Below are 24,428 nucleotides of genomic sequence, written 5' to 3'. Positions count from 1 at the left end.
GTCCTCTGCTATGGCGCTTGGCAACCTGCTGCAGCAGGCAGGTTGCTGTACCAGCCCCTGACGTGACGCCCCTCTTGACTGCAAATTCAACACTGCAATCACAAGGTTTTGGCATGCCCTGGATGTGTCTCCAACCTCCACAGGTCACTGTGTACAAAAAACTCAGCAGAGGCACCGCTACACAAAGACCAGGAGCTCCCACCGGGCTCCCACCCAGCTCCCAAGGCCCCTTGGAAAAAGCAACACTCCCAGAACCCCCTTGCTCCCGTTTGTCCACAGGCAGCAGAGCAGGAGCCCACCATGGATTGAGTTGCACCACGGATTGAGTTGCAACGTGGAAAGCTGTGCCCCGTGGAGAGCATCGAGGGACCCTCACACTGAATCATCCCCATGGGCACACCCAGCCCCAGCTCCTCCGGGGTTCAGCAGGACCTCAGGGCTCGCCCAGCCCAAGATAATCCCCTGATTCCCACCCCTGGGAGCAGCCTGGCCGCCCGGCTGCGCCTTTAAGAGGCGAGGAGGGGAGCGTGATGGCCGGCGTTTTCCGAAGGACCATTAATTTGCCAGCGTCACATGCTCCGCAGCTGCAGCCTGGCAGTGATTTATACGCCTCTGAAGTTCATCAGAGGGAAAAGTACTTTGCAGGCGCGGCGTATCCCCCTTCCCCTCTCTCTTCCTCACCGGTGCGAGCCGCCCGTGTCCAGAGCCCAGCCGAAAACCCGCGGCCCCATCCATCACCCCCGTGTGTCACCCCCTGCCCTCGCCACCCAGCCCAGGCTCTCCCCTTCTCCCCGGCATCTGCGAGCAAAAGAAAACTTCCTCTGGCTTCCTCGCCTCCGTGACCCAGCGCCAAGAAAGTCATTAATTAATAAGGGGCAGCGCTGATCAGGCTCCTCGGCCGGCCGGGGGGCTGCAGAGCCCCCTCCTCCCCAGCCCCAGGCCCTGTAGCCAAAATAAACGTCAGGGAGAAGGGCGGGCGTCCCCTCCTCCTGCCGCCACCCCCCTGCACGCCATCCTCCGGGGAGGTTCAAAAGTTCAAGATTTTCACATTTCCCTAACGTTATTTCAGGAAATTGCTGGAGAAAGGAAAGACGGCGCTGCCGAAAAAGCAATCCGCGGGTGGATATAATAACACACAGAATCCAGAGGCAGGACTGGGTGTGAGCCAGGCGTGGTTCAGAAGGAGCCCCATCCCCACCCCGCGGTACCCGACGTTTATTTTTTGGCACGGGAGCTCCCTTGCACATCGCTGGCTTTCACTTTTTCCTAAAGCAACGCCAAGAGCAAAGCCCGGGATCACCCCCCACCACTCCAAAACAGCCCCAGCAGTGGCAGACACTGGGATATGCTGCCACAAGGACCCTGGAGCCACAGCACCCACAGCACCCACACTTAGCACATTGTAGCAGCTGGTTTGGGGGCGATGCTGCCGAGGTGGTTCAAAGCACCCCCAAGAATATCCCCCAGCACAAAGAATGTGGGTGTCAGTGCCCCAGGTCCTCATGGAGCTACAGTTCGGCCCCAGATGTGCACAGGGCTCCCTGCAAACGCCGCTCTGATGTGTGTTTGGGTTCCCTTCTTGCTTCCTCTCAAAACCCTTCGAATTTCACATTTGCACGAACCTCAAAAGCGCCCGAGTCACACCTGGGTTTTCATCAAAACCAGGTTAAATGACAGCCTTTGCTGGAGGTTCATGGGAAAGGTTCACAAAACTACTGAAACTCTTGGCAAACCTGAATTTGGGGTTACGATGAAACACGAAACTCGACTGCTTTCATGTGGTTTGGGGTTTTTTTTTTGTTGCAAAACATTTGGTGCAGCAGCTCCGGGGCGAGAGCGCGACAGCCGAGCACACGACAGCGTGTCCATAGGAGCGAGGAATTCACACACACCCCGGCAGCGCTGGCTGGCAAATGATTAACTCGGATTGGAAGCCATGTCACTACCCTGGGGGCTGGATCGGTGCCACCACGTGCTTGGGGACGTGGGGCAGAGCTCTTGGCACTGGCAAGGGCCCAAGGCAGGAACGCTGCCTTGCACCAGCAGCCATGGAGCCGTGGTCATGGCAAGAGCCTGGATGTGCCTTAGCACGTGGAGATGTGCCTCAGGCAGATGCTGACAGCATCTGTGGGACCCATCGTGCTTCCAAGGTCTGTCTCGTTCCTACAGGGCACTGCACACTTTGTCCCTGCCAAGGGCAAACTCAGCTGCTGGCAAAGAGGGAGTGAGAAACCTTCACTCTCCAGTACTGCTCCACTCCACCCAAGCACGTGGTGGGGGAGCTGGGGTTGGTTTGCTGCGAGTTTTTTTAAGTTGGCTGAGCTCTTGGGGTGTCTTGGTGCTTTGGGTCCACTTTGGAACACGCTCTGGGTTCACAATCCTGCAGCACCGTACGGAGCTGGTCTGGTGTCTGGTGAGACCTTACCTGCACTGTAAGGTCAGCTGAGGGGAAGGAGGAAGCACAAGGTTGCCCACGCTGGGTGCAACTGGAATCCAGGACATTTGGAAGGCCAACCAAGGAAGTTTATATTAATTACAGAAATGTGTTAATAGCCTGGGAAAGCCACCAACCCTGGAAGCTGTGCAGACACGACACTGCTCTTCCAAAGCCATTGGAACCCCTCCTGCTCTCCCAGTGTGGCTCAGCCCCCCTCCACTACAACCTTCACCATTCCCTCTCTGCACTGACCTCTGCCAGGTCTCAGCCCCCTCACTCTCACCTCCTATTTACATCCCTGGGCCACCTTTCCCTCTCTCTTATACATTTTAAAGCACTGCTGAAAATTCCCAAGACATCCCAAGTAAGTTTATGGCTGCACAGAACCCAGGTGATACTGAGGCCAAGAAGCAGCACTGGGACATTGGGTCACTTTCTGAACCCAGCCCAGGCTAGGAAGGGATTAAACTCATTCATATCCAAACTATAAATAATAATAATCACAATAATGTCATTTTTGCAGTGTGGTTCTTTCAATATGGGCTGATTAATGTATTTGTAACGAGCAACAGTAAAGATTTTCAAGCCATCTAATTAGAAGGCCGTTTCCTTTCCAGACATGCCCAAGTCCCTTTGGAAAAGGAAATGTGGCCTCCAGTGCTACCTTTTTGCTGTGGGAATGCTGCCCTGTATCCTGAAAGTTAATCAGACACTCAACTTCCCCGGGGGCACTACTTGCAATCCCAAATCTCCAACATCCCGGAGCTGCCTCCTCGGGGCCTCACGCTGAAGGAGCACCCAGTGGGAGCCAAAAATCCCACCGGGAGGTGCTGGTATACAGAGCCATCCTGGCTTCCCAAGGCTGGGGAGACTCCAACGTGATGGGGAGGAGAAAGGAACACTGCAAGGGATGCACACGAGGGGCAGCTCATCCCGTACATCACAGCACCCACCGCCCGTGCTGATGTATTTTTCCATTCGTGTCTGGCATTCCCAGCAAACACTAACTTCATTATTGATTTGTGCTCGTTTGTCATTTTTATAACCTGGCCAGCACTTCTCCTGAGGGCCGTGACTAATTCCACTTCCCCAGGCTGGAAGGGGCGAGAGCCTTTAACTCTTTCAGGAAGGGCTCTGCCGACCCGGTCCCTGGCAGGGCACCCACGGAAATCCCGGATATTCCACAGCCTGTCCATGGCAACGGGGAGAACAAGCCACGATGTGGGGGGACACCTGCCCTCCCCAGCTGAGCAAACACCTTGGGAGAACCCCCAAGTGCTGGGAAGGCTGATGGAACCAGCTCTCCTTCCTTCCTTCTTTCCAGGCATTTCCCAGCAAAGATTCAGGAGCAAATTCCCAGAGGAGAAGGCCCATTGAGTTAAACGCAGCAGATGCTGCTTCTGAGGGGTGGGATACGGGGAGTACCAAACACGACATCTGCAATTATGGAAAGCCAGATAAAGAAAATCAAATCTCATGCTTCAGGGCATGGGCTGATGAGTACAAGGGTCAGGAAGGAATTTCTCTCCCCTTACACAGCAGTGCACAATTGGGTCAGTGCATTACCGGGTGCCACAAGTCCGTGATTGTTTTTCCCTTTCCTTTTGGAAGCCCTGTGATCTCGCCCCTGGCACAAGAGCTGTGTCTGAGGGGGTGATGGCTTCACCTGGTGTGGCAGAGCTGATGCTTCTCCTATCCCCCATCTTCCTAAAGCTCAGCATTCCTAGTCCCAGGCTAAAGATGGCACGAGGACCTCGCTCAAAGTCAGTCCCTCTGCCTTGCTGCTCCGACACTGCTCTGCAGTGCTGCCCGCCCCTCTCAGCCTTAATTACTTCTACTACAATCACCTAAATTAGAGCAAAAACTCCCCTGTGTAAGGCCCTTTCCTTCCCCAGTGTTTGTAAAGCCCCGTGTACACCTCTGGCACTATTTAAATAATAAGCATTATAATAAAACCTGCGATGTTGGCTTAGAAAATAAAAGCACTGGAAGAGGGGATGAACAGAGAGAACTGGGCAGAAAAACCCCGATGGTTTTGTTCCCGGAGGTCGGGAAGCGTTTGCGGTAACAGCGGTCGCTCTCACTTTACGCCGCATCCAGCATCCTTTCTCTTCCTTAAGCAACTTCTCTATGCTAAAACTTGCTTAGCTGGGAGGATCTAACCACAGGGAAGAGGCTTGAGTTTCAAATTAAAACAAAGTGAGCAAACAAACACGAAGATGGTCTGTAACACGTGTCTATCTGCATCGGCCCTTGCTAAGCCAGGCTTTGCCAAACCACACGCTTCCTAATCCGGACAAACAGTTATTGGACTTTCCCGCTGCCAAGCAGCTCTTCAGCAACAATTCCCTGTCAGCAAGGGTGGCATTTTGTATTGGTCATACTCTACATCTGCCAGAACCAGCAACTTTCCACAGACCCCGCAAAGCCACACTTCACAAACCCCATCAAACAGGGTTCATTGGGTTTTTATCAAACAAGACCCATGATTAGTGCAATCTGAAGTATTAAATTAATAATAAGTGAGAGCACCCAACTGTTCTCACTGCAACCATCGACCCAGCACAGCATTTGGGAGGTCTGTAGCTCCATAGGTCAGTCGGCCAGGTTGGGGCACGGCACCCCTGCCCTCCTGCTCCCCAGGAACCCACGGAGGAGACGAGCACTCATGTCAAGAGCTCCAGTCCCCCAGCCAGCATCACCACCTCACCCTGCTACCTCGCTGTCAAGCTCATTTTGAAATTTAGTGCAAGATGAGCTGTCCCAGAAAGGTGTAAATCAGCCAGAGGCAGCCAGAGGGTGGGTGTCAAGCTCCGACACCCTCCACCATCCACAAACCTCACAGCCGTGCACGACACCGGCACATCCACAGGCAGTGAGTCACGTCTGCACAGGGAAGGGGAAAGGTGGAATCAAAGGTATGAAACTGTATTCAGTGGGATTTGGCATGCCCGGACTTGGTCCCTGCAACCCAAGAAAAGAAAGCAGGCGCAGAGGGTTGGGATGGGGCAACGGGAGTTTCAGCACTGCAAACATGTTGCAGACAAGTGGGAGAACAGTCTTCAGGGGAATGTTTGAAGGAGCCTGTGGTGGCTTGCTTGGGAAAAGGGGGGGGAGGGGGAAAAAGAGAAAAATGAAACAAAAGAAAGAAAAGAAGAAAAAAGCAGCTGTGGAAGGGGCTGGTGCTGGGCTGCAAGAGCTGCGTGTGGCAGCATCTCCCAGCAGCACGAAAAGAGCTTCCTCCCTGTGGTGCACTGGTGGGGCTGGACACATGGCCAAGGACTGGAAAACCAAACTGAAGGCAGTGGTGGACGAGGCCAGGAGCTGAGAGCAGCTGTTGGGTGCAGGATCAGTGCAGAAGGACAGCACAGGGCTGGGGACAGCCCTGCAGCAATGGGGAAGGGAGGGGGCTGCGCTGGAGCAGCTGGGCTGCACTGGGAGCTGTCTTTACTATCCTTTTACAGACAGGAGTTACAGAATATCCTGATTTGGAAGAGATTCACATGGATTATCAAATCCAGCTCTTAGGTGAACGGCCCATGTGCCCTCAGGTCTGATATTCCAGTGGCCAGCATCCATCTCCCCATCCTGTGACTCGGCAAAGCTGCAGGAATGGCCAAACCCCCAAAATACAGCATTTGCACCAATCCAGGCAGCTGTGGCCACCACATAAATGTCCTCCTCCAGCAAAGAGCCCTCTTACATCATGCCATCGTGTCCCAGAGCTCATGCAAGAGCAGTGAGGAGGAAACAGCCCCTTCCCCTCCAGCCCCATCCAGCAGAGCAGCTTGAAGCAAGCTGGGAACAACATCAACCATGCTGGGAACAAAGCAGTGGTTGTACCATGGTCACTGGGAGAGCTGGGAGGGGAGTTTCTTTTTTAAATAGAAAGGCTTGGGGGGGTTGTTTTTTTTCCTTTTTTTTTTTTTCTTTTTGTGGGCTTGCTTTTTTCCTTGTTAACCAAAAATGTCAATGAAACCAGGACTGTTCCCAGAAAAAGGAGTTACACAGATGAATTCATTTCATGTTTGAGGGGAAGTAACAATGGAAATTCTCAAAAGATCCCATGTCGACAGTTTCTTTTTAAAAAAACAAGTTTTGTATTGAAACAGTTTCTTGTTTCTGCTCCTTTGCAATGATGTGAAACTCTCTCTGCAAAGGCTGAAACCAAACTAAACAGAAAGAACCACTTGGAACAGATCTTGAGAAAACTTCATTCAACCCATCAAATACCTTCCCCAACACCCTCGGGCCTGGGATCCCAAGGAGGGGTTGGTTCAATATCCAAACCCTGTGGGTAGGGATGAGGTGACACATCCCCACATCTCAGTAAGGCCACCTCAGGGACAGGACCCGGTTCTAGGGCCCGAATCCAAGTGAGCAGCTTCACCCAAAACATACCCTGACACAGCACAGTCTTGAGGACACCAGAAGGTAACACTGGATTAAAAAAATCCCCCAAGAGAGAAGGAAAAACCAGAGGCTGAGTCATGAGTCAGAGCTGCACCATCGTAAAGAGAGATCCGGGTCAGCCTGGGAGGATTTGGCTCCGTGATTCCAACCGGCATCGCAGAAATGGTGTTTTCCTTCAAGCCCCACCACCTCTCCTCCTCCATGCCCTGGGTCCTGCAAGACCCTTCAGATCTGCCATTTGCCTCAATCTGCTTCAAATTACCACAACAATGCCGGGCCCCAAGTGGACATGTAAAGTGTCTCAAATTTATTGTAATTTTAAGCCATCCCTAAAACTGCACAGACATCGCTGGGATATTTCCTCCTTCTTTAAGACCCTCCAATGACTCTGCAAGCCGGCGAGAGGGAGCCAAGGACAGGCAGGAGGAGATGACTGGAGCCAGCTGCCTCTGCTCACTGTGCTGGGCGGGCTGGGGCATGGGAAGGGAGCAGAGGGGGTCCCCGAGGTGATGGTGAGACCGGGGCAATGTCCCTTGGGATGTGCAGCAACGGATGGAGCCGAGCGGCTGCTGAACCCGGGGAGGGAACAGCACAGGGCAGAGGTGCTTTTGCTGGGGCAGGACCACCACGCACAGCTGAAAGCCTGCGAAGGGCAGCCCTTTGCTGTCCCTCAGCTCCCTGCAGGGAGGTGGCTTTTCCGGGTGCAGGGACTGGGACAACCCAGGATGTGCCAGGGAGGCTGTGCCAGCAGGGCAACATTCCTGCCACTGGCACCAGCTGCCCTCAGTGTAATAGAATCACACACTACTTTAGGTTGGAAGGGACCTAAACTTCAGCCAGTCGCACCCCCTGCCATGGGCAGGGACACCTTCCACTAGCCCAGGCTGCTCCAAGTCCCATCCAACCTGGCCTTGGACACTTCCAGGGATGAGGCAGCCACAGCTTCTTTGGGTAACCTGTGCCAGGGCCTCACCACTCTCACAGGGAAGAATTTCTTCCTAGTATCTACTCTAAATCTACCCTCCTTCAGTTCAGAGCCATCCCTGCTGGCATCCCTGCTGCTCCCCATAGCCCTGCTGGCATCCCTGCAGCCAGGCAGGCACTGAGCCTCTGCCCGGAGTCAGCCTAATGTTGTCACACAAATTGCACCTGTGAAACTGTTACAAGAATTAATTGATCATATAAGTACAGTAATTGGAACTTGCAAAGCATAGATAATTACCTTTTATTAGTTCCTGTAGATAATCCATTATACACTGATTAGGCCTAAGTAAGGATCTCACAGCCCTAGTTTGATTAATGGCAGATTATGGATATTAAACTCCAGCAGGAATAGATAACTTACTATTTTCTTTCTTGCCTTAGGAGCACACCACCCTATGAGTTATGGTCAGAAGTCTTTTGCAGTGCTGGGAAAGTCAGCCACGTTCAAAATTCCCACCTGACCTGACTGTGGTCCCTCTCCCACGACAGGTACCAGCTCCCAACGCTTCCCAGAGGCTCAAGAGCCCCCAGCTCACATCTCACCAACATGCTTCCCACTTACTGCAGGTCCTGCAGGCCTGACCAGCTCCAAACCTGTTTTTAGCTTGTCATTGTCCCCTTCAACCCAAACCAGCAAAACTTTTCCCAACTGCCTCATCCCCCAGCTCGGATGCTCTCATTTCCATGGATGCTCACACCGTATGTTTATTTTCCACAATTCTCTGGCCAAAACAGAATATTGATCTGTATTTTCTGCCTACAACTGCTTGACTGCTTGCTGTGGTCCTGCTTGTCTTTCTGCCACATTCAGTGGAGCTGTCACCACATCAGAGCCACCGTGTCCGCTCTGAGAGGGATCCTCAGTGGGATCTGCCTGTAGGACCGGGATTCTGCTCCAATGACCAAGGGCAAGGAGCACAGGAAGGGGGCAACTGGACAAAACCTGCCTGCAGGCTACGGGAGGCTTTATTTCAGAGGAAAAAAAGTAAAAAATAAGGCCGTGATTATCTCGGGCCACTCTCCAGCTGCCACCCAGAGACAGAACGGGGGGAGCGCTTTTCGAACGAATAAACAAAACGGAGCGGATGTGACATGCCGAGGCACAGGGACGGATTCCTCCTCTCTTCCTGGCCAGATAACCCCGTTATCAGCACGGTGGAGGGGATTAGGAGAGAGGAGGAAGGGAGGAAAACAGCAAATGTGGGCACAGGGGGGAAAAACACCCATCGGAGAAGGTGCCAGAGGGAATGCAGGAGCGAGGAGGCTGCGTTCAGAGCCAGCCTATTCATCCCGCACGCTCCGGACTGCCAGGGCTGGGGATGAATGGGATTTACTGCCCATTAAAATAAAGCCCTTTCTGTAGTTTATAAACAATGTCGCCGCTCGGTGGGAGGTTGGACATTTTAGTTCATTAAGCGGCAAATAATCTCTGTCACTTTTTATTTTTAAGTTTATTTACATGTAGGGTTGGGGTTTTTTTATCTCTTCCTCCTCCTCCTCCTCCTCCTCCTCCTGCCACCCCCCCAGCCAGCAGCAGGAGTGTATGTGCACGGAGCCGAAACGCTGCTCCAGACCCTGAGCTCGCTCCTCCTGTGGCTGTTGGCCAAGCCACCAAAATAATCCTGCTTATGTATCAAAAATGCTCCTTACAGGAAAAAGAAATTTATATCTGCCCAAAACCCGGGAGCGGCTGAGTGGGGTGTCGAGCAGCGCTGCTGGGCACAGAGGGAGGCTCAGCAGCCATCCTGGGAATAGAATTGAGCCCTGGGGGAAAGCCAGAGACATCAGCAGTGACTGCCAGTTCCCAGCGTGGCCTGGGACACCGACAGGGACACCACGATCAGAGACCCCGGTGCCAGGCAGCCTGGAGCGTGGCACAGGGAGATGCCAAGTGGGAATGCAAACCGGACCATTTGCCTGAAGCTTGAGCAGCCCCTTCCCTTGGCATCATAATAAATACTCTGCATGTCTGCCTAGAAATCCCACCCCCTGTCCGGGGGCCTTTGCTGGTGCAGGGAGACACAGGGCAACACCTCACAGGGGCAGGAGGGTGACACAGCTCCAGTGAATTCCTCGTGGCACCTCCAGCTGTGCGTGGCTCCGAGCGCTGGCCCCTTTCCAGCAGCTGGCGGAGGCAGCAGGAGTTGCTGCCGGCCAGCACTCCCCAGCCCCTGGCTCCACACCAACACTGCCAGAAAACTCCTCCGCAGTGGAGGGAAACCTGCACGTCAGGCAGGATGCTCAGGAAGCTGACACCGACTGTTCTCGGAGGCTACGGATGTCCAAGCCATGTCTACCCTAAAAACACCCCTGGGAGGGCAGCCTGGTGCATCCAGGAGCCAGCTGAGGGTCCGTGGTCCCCTCTCCACACCCACAACAACGCACGGCTGGGAGGGAACCAAGGGCACCTGGGAGTGGCAACATTTGATTTAGCCTCCAGCAGCCTGTAAAGATGCTGTGATGGACTTTTGCAAGAGGATGTGAACTCCCTTCTCAGCTGAGCCACGGATCCCCTCCTGAACCGCGGTGCTAAGTGGCTCCCACATCCTTCCCCGTTCCCTCCGCCGGGCACTGCCGTGCTCGGCTGAGCCCCGCCGGCCGTGACTCAGCCCCGGCTCCCTGGTGGGCAGCAGAAATCCCTCCTCGCGTTATCTGGGTCCTAAAGCACTTGAGCAGACGGCGACCGGCGCAAACCATTATATCATTCACGCGCTATCAAAAGCTCACACAGTGGCACTTAATTACAGCCCCGGAAGCGCAGGCTTCCTTAATAAATCAAAGAAATAAAGTCAGGGATGATGCGCTGAACAGAGGGGGGGGGGTGGGGGGAATAAAGAGCTTACAGTTTCCCACTGTGTGTCCCCTTTAGATAACAGATGCTCTCTTCTTAACCTCTCACTTCATCAGATCAGCTCCAGCTGTGTTTGGATCAAGTGCACAGCCTGGCCCACATCCAGCCTGCCTGCTTCCCCGCTCCGATGCCAGCTCCATCCCTCTGGCTCAAGGGCTGGCTGCACCGGGGTGGCAGGAGGAGGGGAGCCCCCGCCAAGCCAGGCCTGTTTCATTAGGCACGTTTTACTCTATTTCTCCTTGCAGCTACCCAAACTCCTTCACGGGAGCATCTCTGGGACTGTCAGAGGGCTGAACTCCAGCCCCATCAGCACCCTGAGGGTGTCCCTGGCCGGGCTCCCGGGAATGGCACGAGCAGCCTGGGAGCTGCTCGTGTCGCAGGAGCGATGCACGGGGAGAGGGGGGAGGATGTTTGTCCTTGCAGCCCCACCACGAGCAGCCCACGCCGGTGTGACAGCCAGGAAACAGCACTGTTAGTAAACAGCTTCCAGAGGCTGCGCTGATAGCTCCGTGTCGTCTCGGCCATAAATCACGGGAGAAGCCCCCCGGGACGCCCTCCGCTCCCTGCCTCGGCGCGCACCACCCACCTCCCTGTTTATTTGGAAGTGTCACCTCCTCCCTCCGCTGGCGCGCAGCCCCCGCCGCGGGAGCGCCGTGATGGATGGGGCTGCACCGGCATTAAAAGGAGATTCCTCCCGGAGCAGCCCCGGCAGCCTCCGCACGGGCAGCCCCCCGTGCCGGGCTCCCCCTCGCTGCACCCGCGCCCACCACGGGGATCGGGAAGAGGATGGTGCCGGAGGGCTGGCAGAGCCCAGGTCCTCTTACCCGCCTGCAAACGTGCCGCGCAGCCCAAGGACCTTAGCAGAGATAAAGCCCTTGAGAAATCCCACTGCTCCTAATCCCCCAATAGCACAAAAATAATGGAGCATTATCTCATCAGGACTTAACCCACTAATTACCCCGGGGATGGCTTAATAAGGAAGGGACACCCACCTGCCAAAGGCAGCCTAAGCCTGCCTCCTGGCCAGTTACACAACACCACGCTGGGCACGGCAGCGCTTCCATCTTTCAGCCCCCCTGAAGCAACCCAGGCAGGGAAGGGGAAGTAGGAACAGCCCTGTTCCCAACCTGGGGTGTCTGAAGGAGCCCAGGTGCCCACCAGACCCCCAAACATCCTCTGGGAGGACGTTTCCCTGCCACCAGAAAAAGCTGCATCCCCAGACTTCCCAGAACAGCCCCCAAAATCTCAGCCAGTGCAGTGGCTCACTGGAGGGACAGACCTGCCTGCAGACTCTCCTCACCACCCACACCTCACCAGCTCAGCTGATGCTGTGCCACCTCCTCCCTGCATCCCGCATCCTCCTTGCCAGCCCTCCCTCGGGCACATCCCGATGCTCCAAGGGACAGCGTCGGAGCAGGCTCAGAGATGGGTTTAAACCCCGTCCTGGCAGCTTGACCTGCAGGTGCCGGGGGACGTTCTTAACCCACCCTGCCAGACAAACACGTCCCCGCTGCAAGAGCCCAAATCACGAGCAGCTTCAGCAAATCTTAGCCAGGGCTCCACGTCAGACCACGTGTCCTGCTCGGTTAACGGAGCTGGAGCGTGAAAAGTGAGCCGGACGGAGGAGAGCGCTTGGGTTACAGCCGGGAGCAGCGGGGCCGGAGCGGGCTCTGACAGCTCCTGGCTGCTCCCCGGGCAGCGATATCTCCAGATCTTTTACAAATAAATATCATTGCTCATTATCTCGGCATTAAAGTTACATGCTGGGCGAGATGGGTACTGAGCTTTCTCTCGCTAATCTAAAACGGATGCCAGCGCTTCTATTATTAATCTCCCAGGTCGTGGGCTCCCTCCTGCTCTGTCGCTGACAGCTCTGCCACTGCCACCCTCTGTGCCCACTGGAGAGGGGCAGTGGAGCAGCCAGACAGCCCCTGTGCTTGTTCACACATGGACTGGCAGCTTCACTCCCTGGCTCCTGGGAGGGGTAAAGCCTCCTCCAACACCAGGGCTGGGAGTTTCCTGCGGTTTGACTTTGCTGAACCCATTTCCACGTGCAGCTGCAAAGAAGAGGAGCAAGTGGCAGTGGGGACAACAGCAGTTCCCCACTCCCTGGCACCACAGGGTGCAAGGACCCACAGAGCCAGGAGCATCCAGGAGAGCTCTCATCAAGCAGCTTGCAAAGGTTGGTGCCTGCAGACCTGCCAAGTGAGGCCTGCCAGCCCCAGGGAAGGTCTCTACAAAAAAAAACCTCCTGGCACAAGCAAAATTGAGACCAGAAGGTCTCAGTGGTTGTGTCTGCCCCAGGAGCAGCACAATGCCCCAGCATCCTGATGTGCCACACACCGGATCACGTGCCAGGAGCACGTGTCACACAAGGGATGGAGAGGGTTCAACACCCACATCCTGCTGTATCCCAGGCTCCTGCTCCAGCATGGCACAGAGCTGAGCTGCTGCAGGATGTGGCAGGGCAGAGCCCAGTGCTGCCCTGCTGCCCACGCACATCAGCATCCCAGAGCCGCTTCCTCCGAAGCCAGAAGACAGTGAGTCACCGTCACCGAGCTGCACGACTCGTCCTCTCGCTCTCTGCAGCTGGAGGGGCCACGGGCACTTCTGCAACACAGGGCCCAGCACCAGCAGGAGCAGCAGCTTCAGGGCAGGGATGGATGTCAGAGCCACGGGAGATGGGCTCATCCCCGCTGCCTACAGGACACGGCAGCCCCGATGCCCACACGGGATGTCTTGAGTGCTAAATATTGGTCTTATATATAGGAAGTCCCCCAAAGTCCCCACACAGAAAGTTTCCCCTCCCCAGATCACACACAGAGAGACCAAGGGAGAAATGGAAGCTGCTTTTCTCACTTCCCCAGGGTCAGTGCCCGAGGCATCCACCCAGTCCCCCCTCCCAGCACCACCAGGGACATGGTGAGGTGACAGTACCCATCACCCTCCCACCCCAGACAGACTCCTCTCCCTTCATTTCTCCTTTTTAAGACAAGAATCAAGTTTTACCCCTCTTATCATCCACACCAGACCCCTGCCTGGCATCCTCCTGGCTCCTAACCCCTGCCATCACATCTTACCCGTGGGAGGGGGGCGACCCCAGCCCTCAGCCACATCACCACCATCCACACAGGACAAGAGTTCCTTGTGCCAAGCACTTGTTTGCCAAGGGGGGATGTTTCCTGGGTCCCCTGACGTCAGGCAGCCTGCGTCAGGGAAGTGACTGTGGATTTCAACATCCTTTGGTTCATCAGCTGCTCGTTTCGACATCCCCATGGTAAACCCTCAAAAAAAAAAGCACACCCCGTCACTCCCCCGCAATCCTCCTTCTGCTAACTTGGCTTCATCCAGAAGAGTATTTGTCACCTCCAAATAAATATTTATTAACCAAACTGCAGGTGTCTGGGGCTTCCCACCTCCTCTGCTCTCAGCTGCGCCGACACCGGAGCTCTGCTGAGCACCCAGATGTCAGCTGGGAACAGCTCCGGGAGCGTTCCTGCCGCCTCCTTTGAGCTCAGCATCCAAATAACTGCTCGGTTCTTCCCACTAATCCTACTGGGAACACCCTGGATAAGAGACGTGGATAAAGGGGGTGATGGATGAAAAGGAGGTGGTGGGAGGGAAGCCTTCCTCGGGCTCTCTCGGTAAAGTCATGGACAAATTGAAGGGAATGCAATGTCCTGCTACTGCAGGTGTGGGATAAAGACTTTCTGAGCAACTGAGAAATGGGAGAGAAAAGAGGGGAAAGAGAAGAGAGTCCCAAACACACTGGGACCACAGCACAGGACAGTTTGACTATGGGAATGGAAAACTTCCCAACCCGCATCCCTGGGCACCTCTGAGCCCCAGCCAAGGGACAAGGGGAGCCACAAGAAAAGGGAAAGTAGGAACCCAAGATTTAGTGGTCCACCACAACGTGGGAGATGCTTATGCCAAGGCCAGTGTGCAGAAAGGACAAAGGGTCTCTGTCCCCTCTGGGGACAGTCCAAGGCCACTTTGCCACCCTTGACGCACAAAGCAAAGGGATTCAGGCACCTCCAATGCCCTTGGGGACACTGCTGGGCTCCTCTCCAGCACAGCCTCCCGCCCAGGGGGATGATAAACCTGAGACTGGGAAATGCTCACATGCTGCCACAGACACTGGGAGCATTTTAACAGTCTGGCCTCTCCCCCTCCATCCCCTGTCACCGCTGTCACCGCGTCCCCTTCCACCCTCCCACCCCCTTCGAATTAGCAGCCATCGACCTCCTCCCCCTGCGGAGCTGACATTAATCCGGCGATGTTTGTTTAACAACAGCTCCCATTGATCTGTAGCCTGATCCCCCAAGTCAATACAGCCTTTTGCCAGGGTCTGGAGTGCAGGATCCAGCTCTGGAGTGGCCCATGGAGCTAAAACAGCTGCGCGGGTTGGGCTGATAGGATCAGATGCTGTCAGTGCTGCTCTGGGACCCATTAGCTTTAATTAGCTGATGATGCTGTAGAGGCCACATAAAACAATGAAGGGGATTGATCCCTCGTGTAACACTATTGACAGTGGAGCTGCATCTGGGATCAGTTTGGTGCCGGATGCATCTGTAGGGTCTATAAAACCAAGGCCTGTTTTCTTTTTTCTTTTTTTTTTTTCCCTTTAATTTTAAAATCCCATAATGGCAGGTCTGCCAGGTTAAAAGCAAGAGCCTAAAAAAAAAATAAAAGGAAAAAGGCCAAAAGCCAACTGCAGGGAGCCCTGTCTGATTCCCACTGTTGATAAATTAGGGCACATCCAACCACCTCCACCATCCCAAAGACCCTCATGTAAGTCATTAAGGCATCCAGGTCACTGTCATGATCCCATTTGGAAAACAAGACACCAGCTCCCCCCATGTCCTTTGCTCTGGAGGACACATCAGTCCCTGAACTACCTGCACACTTCAAAGTTCTCTCCCTATGCACAGCAGCACCCACACCTGCAGCAAAAGATCAGGGTGCCACAAGGAACACAGAGGGAACCCAAAAGTACAGGGATGTCACAGGGAGCTCTCTCGTTTTCAACTGTCCTGCTGCAATCAGAAACACTCAGATTGGAAAAGACCTTAAGATCATCCAGCTGGGCATCTTGGTGTGCAGTAGGGATTTCTTCTGGGGCACCACTGGTAGCAGCCAAATGCCTTTACAGACCAGGTACTCCCTTACATATGAGGAAATCCCAGTGGATCAAACCCACAGGCATTACAAGCAAGCACAGTGCAGGGAGCACCTCTCCAGACACCTTCCAGAGCACTGGGGAATCACACAGGTTTCACCTCCCACAAACTCCATTCTTTAAACCCCCAGCATTCAACAGATGCAGCACCACATCCCTACTCCATTACTGCTCAGGGATGTGGGGTTTTGTCAGTCCAGAAACAAGGCCAGGAGCTGAAAACCTGCCTGAGCAGGCAGGGAGTCCTTGCAAAGTGTGTGAAGAGGAAGATTTACATTGCATCTCTCCCATGTAGGGAGCAGAGCCAAGGACCACAGCAGAGATGAGGACCACAGCAGAGCATCCCCGATCACAGCAGAGCATCCCTGCAGAGGTCAACCCCTGGGGGTCCCTGGAGCCCTCTCACCCCACCATCCCCATGGCAGCTACAAAAGCTCCCTCGAAACTCTCCCAAAAAAAGGGAGGCAGAGAAAATTCAGCCCCGCGGCCCTCTGGGGAAGGCAGCTTGAAGTCTGAGTGCAGCGGCAGGCAGGGCATCAAATATACAGGAAGGCAAGGTGTGGAGCAGGCAGGAGGCAGGTAGGGCATCGAGCAGGCAGGATAGTGAGCAGGAAGGCGGGAAGGCAAGGCATGGAGCAGGCAGGATGGCAGGCAGGATGGCAGGCAGGGCGTCGGGAGCGAGCGTGCCGGGGGGAGCGCATGCCAACCACCCTGCTCCGACGGCTGACACCCTGGCGTAACACTTTCCAGATGTGGCTGCAGGAAGACAGAAGCAGAGCTGTTCCCTGCTGAGGAAGCTGGAAACGGTCGGAGATAATGTGGAATTCCTGAACGGGAGCCAGCGCCGGCCGGGGCCGGGGCGCAGGGACAGCCAGGGAGAGGCAGCGCGCCGGGGCCGGCACAAAACTCCTCTCTCTTTTGTGTGTGTGTGTGTGTGTGTGTTTTATTTCGGGAACCCTGCATGTAAAAGCCCTTAATTTATACGCTGTGTGGGTTGTCGGCTGTACCCAACAAATGGAACATTTTCTCCATACCCTTGCGAGTGTGATAAACAGCCGCTGCGGAGAGCCCGGGAACAGAGCCTTTTTCTTCACCGTGATAAATACCCTCCCAGCAGCTCTGAGCTTCTTGGCTTGGAGATTATTATTTTTTCCTCTTTCTCAAATGGGAGGCTTTGGCCCCCTTCACCAGGTACCCAGCCCAGCACTGGGCAGGCAAGCACTGGGTGCTGCTGGTCCCTGCCTGTCTCGCATTGTGATCTCTTCAACCCCGAGCAGTGATGAAGGTGACATAGTCCTGTGCAAAGCCCACCACCAGCCACGTAGAGGGACCAGCACACCGAGCCACCCCAGCCACAGACAGCCTGGAAAGCCACTGGGAAGGAGTACAAAGCACCAGGGCAGCTGCTGCTCCCGGTGGGATCTGCAGCATGGAGCCGCCTCCTCGGCTGTCGGGGTATTTGCACAGCAGGTCCTGACGGGAGTTCAGTTAAGTTGGCAATAATGGACTTGCAGTGGGTTAAAACAGATGTTTGCTGTGAGTGAATAAAAGGAATCAAAGCCAGAGACAAGGCCAAAGTGAGGGAATTTGACTCCAAGCCATCCATGCCCCAGGACATCAGTGCCCGCCTGCAAAACACCCAGAATCGCTGTCAGTTTGGCAAAAAAAAGCCCTGGTCTGGCTGTGGGGGCCCCCAGTGCCCCCCGAGCTGGCTGCTATGCCACCAGGACAGCCACTGCACACATCCCCCCTCGTGTGCCAGACTGTGCCGGATCCCCAGTAGCCAAAATCTGCCTCTTTGTGCCTCCCAGTACCTGCTGAAGTGGCTGCAGGTGGAACATGGGCACCCAAGTCCATGTTCCAGCTGGAAGAACAAAACTCAGTCCGGTTTCCCGGTTTCCTCCTGTGCCCCAGGAGGGTGGCACCCACGGACACACCAAACAGCTCCCTCAGGGACACTTGCACCTATTTTGTGCCCAAACTCCAGCCAGTTCCTGGCTGAAATGAGCTTCAGAGAGCTGAAGCCCAGGACAAGAAAACTCGCCTTTCCTCCAAAATCAGGGGTTTTTTCCCATCTCTGGTCACAGCAGATATCTCGGAAAAACAGCATTTCCTGTGGTATTTCGACACTTTCTTTTCTCAGGCAGAGCCATCTGAGAATGGCTTCCAGGACTGTCAGTGGGCTTTGGAGCAGGCCCAAGAGGAGAACAACAGCAGAGAATCGGGAGGGTCTCTTGGACCATCACTCAGGTTCAGCTCGACTGGCACATGGAACCAAAACAGGCACGGGTGACACTGGGCAGGGACAGAGGCCAGTAGCAAAGCACTGATGAGTTCAACCATGAGTCCTCAAATGCCTTTCTGTTGGCAGCCTGTGGAAATTGGGGTACCCCAACTGGGATGATGGCTCTTCTCATTTGTAATCCAGCTGATGGGCAGTTCAGACATCCATCATTCCGGCAGCTTGGTATATTAAATGTTTCCAAAAAAAAAGGGATGTTGCTTGAGGCTGTGTGTGGGAAGGCACAAACACATCACACACTCTGGGTGCAGCACTGGGGAGACCTCAGTATTGCAGTTTTGCCACCCATTTCCTCATGGCATTCCTTGGGTATCTGTGGGATAGGATGGCTCAAGGGAGCACGTAGAGGCTGGGGCACACTTCAGCTCAAGGGATGCTCCGGGGTCCTCCAGACAAGCAGTTGGCCATGCTCTGGTCCAAAACCCCTCCAGTGACACCTGAGTGACAGCTGAGGGGTTTCCTGAGCACTCTGAGAGGACAGATATTTCCAAGCACTCCCCCCAGGCAATGCCTAGCCTGTCCCCCAGCATGGCATAAAGTCACAATGGAACAGGTTAAAGAATTTAAATCCCCTTGTTGTCCCACAACAGTTTGTTGGTGACCATGAAAGGGCTCCAGTCAGGAACACCAAAATATCTCCCAGGAGCCCTCTGGAGAGCTGGAACCAAGCCAGCGGGGAGACCCCGGGAAGCAATCTGGGAACAGGGACCATCTCCTGCCCTTCCCACCTGTGCATCCAGGGATCTTTACACTGACACCTACAAGGATCCAGAGCCCTGCTCCCCATCACCCCAAGGCACAGTGGCAGCCCCTCGCAGCACCCAGTGCTCACCCCTCCCCAGCTGCTCCAGGGACACCCATTCTGTGTGGATTTTCCACAACAGTTACATCTTTATTTCCTTCAGGGACAGGCCGTGGGGAATGGCTGCTCCTTGGCGGGCAACTCACAGAATTCACAGATTTCATAGAGCATTCTGAGTTGAAAGGGACCCACGAGGATCACCGAGTCCAACTCCAACACAGCTGCCTCCCGTAGCAGTGGCTGTGCCCTCCCACCCTCCCCTCCAAGAGCGAGGGGGGAGGCTAATGAGCAGCACCACAGCAGAGGTTCCCATGAATGATTTTCCCAACAGATCACACCACTCCCCTTTTAACCTCTGTTAGCGAGCCCAAGTCCTTGAATTATCCAGCCCAGTGCACCCCCACCTCCCTCCGGCTCTGCCAAGCCCCCTGCACCCCCCGGGAACAGCTGCCCAGCCTCACACCCCAGCCACTGCCAGCGCCGGCATCCCGAGATGTGGAAAGGCAGCAAAGCTGATGCTGATGGGCATGAAGGTCAGCGGAGAGGGAAGGTCGGCTCCGGCAGCAGAGCTGGGGCCCCGCGGGCAGCAGCGACCGCCGCGTGCCCGCTCCCCGCGCCGGGGTGTCCCTTCCCAAATCTGTCCTGGGGGGCTGTTTGAGCAGAGCTCAAATAAACCTTGTAAATGCATCGCTGGGGGAACGAGAGAGAAAAGCAAAGCCACGTCTGTGTTTACCCTGAGCAGCCCTGCCGGTGCCTCCGGGTCCCAGCGCTCCCTTCCCTGCTGTCGCTTCCACCGCGAAAGCCAAACAGGTTGGTCGGCACCTGCTCTCCCACCTCTCTCCAGGGAAAGTCTGGGGCTCTGGCAAGCTCCTGGTGCAATGGCATGATCCAGGATGCTGTTTGTGGGAACGATTTAGCGCACGGGGATGCATCCAGCATGGGCAGCGACCCTTCCAGCCAGCCACAGCCATCCCATTCCTGCTTTGCTGCTGGGGGAAACTGAGGCACGGATGGATCCCAACAGGGCTAAACACCAACTGCCAGAGACAGACCCACATTACAGCACTGCCCATTCCCCCCACAGCCAACCCACCCCTTGGGGGCTGCAGCCCCTGCCTTGCGTGAGCCCAGCGAGAAGAGCCGTGACCCCAGCGCTGGCCCCGACCACTGGGACCCCCCTGGTGCTGTGCCCACGTCTCTCCTCTGCTCTCCCAAGTGTTTGGGTCTCCGGGGTGCAGAGGGGTGCAAGGCTCCCACGTGCCTCGCAGCCCAGAGCCCTGCCCGCCCGGCTGCACGTGTGCACACACGCGTGCAAAAAAGCCACCCATAATCCCCTCCACATCTGCTCTTCCCAGCTCGTCCTCACATGAGCAATTCTGTCGTCTACCGAACACGGAAATTCCTCAGTTCCCCACCACCGTCCCCACACAGCAAAGGTTGGGGTGCACACGTTTCCAAGGGGTGGGACTCCTTCCCAGCCCAGCTCCGTGATTCCCAGCACCCGTGGAGTCTGCAGAGGAGACGCTGTGGCCAAGCTGGACCTGGCTGGAGGGGGGAGAGGGAAACCACCCATCCACAGACACAGAGGCGGGAAGGACTGGACACGATAAATCCCAGCCTTGATGGTGGGTTCACCCACTCCCCTCTGCCCTGGAAGCAAAACACAGCCCTGAGGAGAAGCACAAAGCCACCACGTGTCCCATCCCTCCTCCAACACCTCCTCCTGGCCGGCCGAGGGGGCTCCAGCCCAGCGGCTGTCGCTGGTGATTTGTGGCGTTAATATTTCAGGGGAGGGGAGGGGAGGGAAGGGGTGACAACGGCCAGGGAGAGCCAGCCCTTGGAAGTCAACTAGCAGGGTTATAGCTGGAGGCAAAGCAGTAACACTGATGGATCTGAGTATCCGGGGTGGCAGAGGGTGGAGGAGGAGGAAAGGAGAGAAGAAGGCAGGCGAGGAAGGGTGACTAACAACGTAAACACATTCTGCCTTTGCATGAGGCTGCCATGAGCTTGTTACAGCCGTTTCCTACTAGGGATGGAACATCATGCCATCCCAGAAAGGGACCAGGATGGAAGCAGAGCCAGGCAGCAATGGGATGAGGTGACAGGCCCTGCTGCTCCCCAGGGACTGCTCCCCAGTACTGGAAGCATTTCCCTGCCAGTTCCTCCGTTGGCAGAGGGGACCAGCAGAGCTGCCAAAGCTGCTCTGATCCACCTCCATACCCACAGGCATCACCTCCTGAGCCTCTCCTTGCCGCCCCACTGCCCCCCACCCCAGTCAGCCTCAGCCCCCCTCCGAGCCGGCGGTGGACTGACTCGACAGCCGGAGCCCTTTTTAAGACCTGCAACCCTTGAGAGGCTTAAGGACAAGAATATCTCGATGATCCGCGCCCGGAGCCCTCGAGCAGCCCCAGCTTAAACGATGGGAATTACCGGCGGGGGCACCTAAAACCCCTCCACGGCATCCCCCACCGCCAGCTCCTGCAGCAGGCTCTGCCTCTCCTTCCAAGGGATGACAAACATCTACATAACCCCCCCCCCCCTTGCTAATCACCACCCTGGCCTCCTCCCCGGCGCTTTTCACACCTCCCATCAGCAGCCAGGCATGTGCGACTGGCAACGAGCCACGGCCAGGCCGCTGCGGCGCAGAGACCATGGTAACATTTTGCTGGGAAAAGGGCAATTTAATTATCCTGTCTTCTGTTTCATGACAACACGGGGACGGGGCTGCTCAGACACGGGAAGCGACACGCGAGGCGAATGGTGACCCTGCCTGGTGCTTCCCAGAGATGGGTCCTCGCTTCCTGCTGGCAAAGAGTGGCCAGGAAAGGAGAGCACATGGAAATGATGGGGTTAAAGCAAAGCCCCAAACCTCCAGGTTTTTCAACGGTCCAAAGAAGCAGGAAAAATGTTTTTGTTGTCCAGCTGCAACGCTTATTCCGAGCTCAAAGCAAGCGCCGAGGCTCATCTGGGGGCTGTTTGGCCAGCACGGGTCTATTTTTACAGGGAAAACGGTATTTTGCAGGGGAAGGTTGATCAGAAGAGGAAGAGGTTTTAAAAATACTGCGGTCCTCTATGGGGAGATCAAACTTCACTGAATCCAGCCAGACTTCACAAACTGTGTCTGACCTTCCAAAGCACCACTTAGTAGAAAATTTACTACTAAAATACATTTCATAATATAAAATATATTAAAATCCACCCCTTAACTCAGCCTTACCCATGGAAGCAGGAGTCTGGTGTCTGTGCTGGTGGGTGGATTGCAGTCGGGACCATGCAGCGAGGCAGCACGGGCCCTGCTCTGCTCCCCTGAGCACAGGAGGGACACAGGGACAGAGAATGCTGCCAGGAGCAGCTCCTGTCCCATGGTGTGGGCAGGAGAGTGCTGGGATCCCAGTCCTGCCCAGCTGGGCTCCGCGACGAGCAGCACGTGTGTGCCGCGGTGTTTGTTGTGACAGCGGCTCCATTAGCACCCAGGAGCCAAGCTGCCTTCCCAAGGACGTGGCACAGACACTCTAATTATTATGTTAACCCTAATTAGTACGTTAATGAAACTCGCTGGCTGGGAGAGAGCAGGTGGGAGAGGATGGAGGGGGGCTGGAGTGTCCTCCGGCTGAGCCAGGTCCTTCCCAGCTCCCCAGGTGCCTCTGCCGCTTGCAGGGAGAGAGCTGCAGGGACAGTAAATCAGTGGGAGATGAAAAAAAGGGACTTTTGAGATAGAAAAGTCACAAAAGGAGAGAGAAGGAGAAAACAAATCGGTGTGTGGCACACACACAAGGCATGAAAATGTGCCATCTCAGTCAGGGAGAGCTGCCTCAGTCCCTACAGACACCTGAAATCCCTGGCACTAGGAAGTTCCCACGCCCTGGTGAAACTCAGCGACAATCCCAGCAATGAGCTGGCATGTCCTGGACACAGGACAATACCTGGCAGCTGGGCTCACAAGCAGGTGACAAACAGCAAGCTCTCTGCCCACCCAGTAGGGCTGGCAGTGGCACCTTGGGGACGCCAGCCCTGCCTCCCCACGGCAGGCTGTGTGCCACAGAGCCCCAGCGATGCAGGGGAGCCCTGGGAGCTTTCCTCCAGGGTCTCCTTAAAAAGCAATTTGCACTCTCAGGGGTCCCCCCTGATTTAATTTTAACTCCCTTCCCAACCTCCACGAGCAGCAGGCTCAGAGGATCCGGGCCCCAGAGCCCCTCTCTGCAGGTCAGGAGCGACGTCAGACCACGGAGCCACTTGGTAAGTCCCCGATGTGACAGAAGAAGCCCTGTGGCCAACGCCTGATATCAGGCTGGGTGACAAAAGGCATTTCTCTCTGAGGAGAGATCTGTGCCCCTGTGCCTGTTGGGGAGCAGCCAGGGCCCTGCTTTTTGCAGCGCTGGCCAGCCGTGCATCAGCTCAGCTCCCCGAGGAGCAGCACGGCCATCCACCCTCCCCGAGGAGCACCACAGCCATCCACCCTCTCCTCTCCTCTCCTCTTGCTCTGTCTTTCACACAAGCAATGAGTCAGGAAGCGCTGGCAGGCTGTGCCATCCCCACAGCACACACACAGCACTCGCAGTGCCCGGCATCCCTGCCTGGTGAAGGACGGGTTAAGCTGCCCTCGCGCTGCCCCAGCTCCAGGCAGGTGCTCAGCCAGGCAGCCATGGGTGCCACGGGGCAGGTTGGACCGTGGTGCCTCAAGGACCGGGCTGGCTGGTGCACAGCTCACGTTAACCAGCTCTGATGGATGCCTTGGAACAGCTGCCGCAGGGAATGCCCCGGCTGGGCACACCTGCCCCTCACCACAGCGGTGGCAGTGGGGGGTTGTGGGGATACCGACCTTGTGAGGCCGCAGTTTGAGCGACCGCCAGCTGACCCCCCTGAGCTGGCTTGGGGTCAGAGTGACCCAACACCTGAGCAGGGCTGATGGTGGCCAGAGGCACTGGCAGTGCAGCTCCACCTGCTCCCCTCACTGTGCCAGACCCGGATCAGCACCCACAGGAGCCCTCTCCGGTCCCCTGACAGCCACCCCCACGCACAGGCTGAAGCAGAGCCACTCCAAACTGCACCTCCCACCCCTCCGCCTCCTCTCCCTCGGCAGTTTGCAGATGGGCTTTAATCATCCCACAGTCCGGAGCGTGCACAGGGTTGGCTCCAACACTGCTGCAAAAACAACCACGGCCACGCTCGTCCCTAAGAGTGTCGGAATGGGAAATGAGCAACAGGAGTCCAGACTTCAAGGATGTCGGCATTAGGTGTCATTTGGGTTGGTTTTTTTAATCAGGTCCACTGTCAACCTGCAAAAATGTGCCTCTGACACCCCGGGGATGCGTATTCCTCACGCTGTCTCAGGAACAGCAAAAATGCAGATGATTCAGCTCCAAAATTATCGGCAGTGGGATGTAAAGCCTCCAAGCAGATCTCTGGCTATTCCTGGGCAAAAGCTCAAAGCCGCCTTTGCTTCTCCCTCCTCCTCTT

The 24,428-nt window shown here is 55.8% G+C and overlaps 1 protein-coding gene across 2 annotated transcripts in view; it reads right to left on the bottom strand.

Annotated features, from left to right (window-relative positions):
• RXRA (retinoid X receptor alpha) overlaps positions 1–24,428 on the bottom strand; it is a 105,164-nt gene that overhangs the window by 48,565 nt on the left and 32,171 nt on the right. The window contains exon 1 of one of the 2 annotated variants that reach the window (XM_039379607.1): positions 13,766–13,791. The exons of the other annotated variant lie outside the window; for it this stretch is intronic. The gene's annotated coding sequence lies outside the window, so the exon portion shown is untranslated. Of the gene's footprint in view, positions 1–13,765; positions 13,792–24,428 lie in introns of those variants that run through there. 2 annotated transcript variants of the gene reach the window in all.

The sequence above is a fragment of the Pipra filicauda genome, unplaced genomic scaffold (genome assembly GCF_003945595.2).
Source record: "Pipra filicauda isolate LSUMZ 115617 unplaced genomic scaffold, ASM394559v2 scaffold170_size1570365_pilon, whole genome shotgun sequence".
Classification (NCBI taxonomy): domain Eukaryota; kingdom Metazoa; phylum Chordata; class Aves; order Passeriformes; family Pipridae; genus Pipra; species Pipra filicauda.
This window is presented reverse-complemented; position numbering and strand designations above follow the sequence as displayed.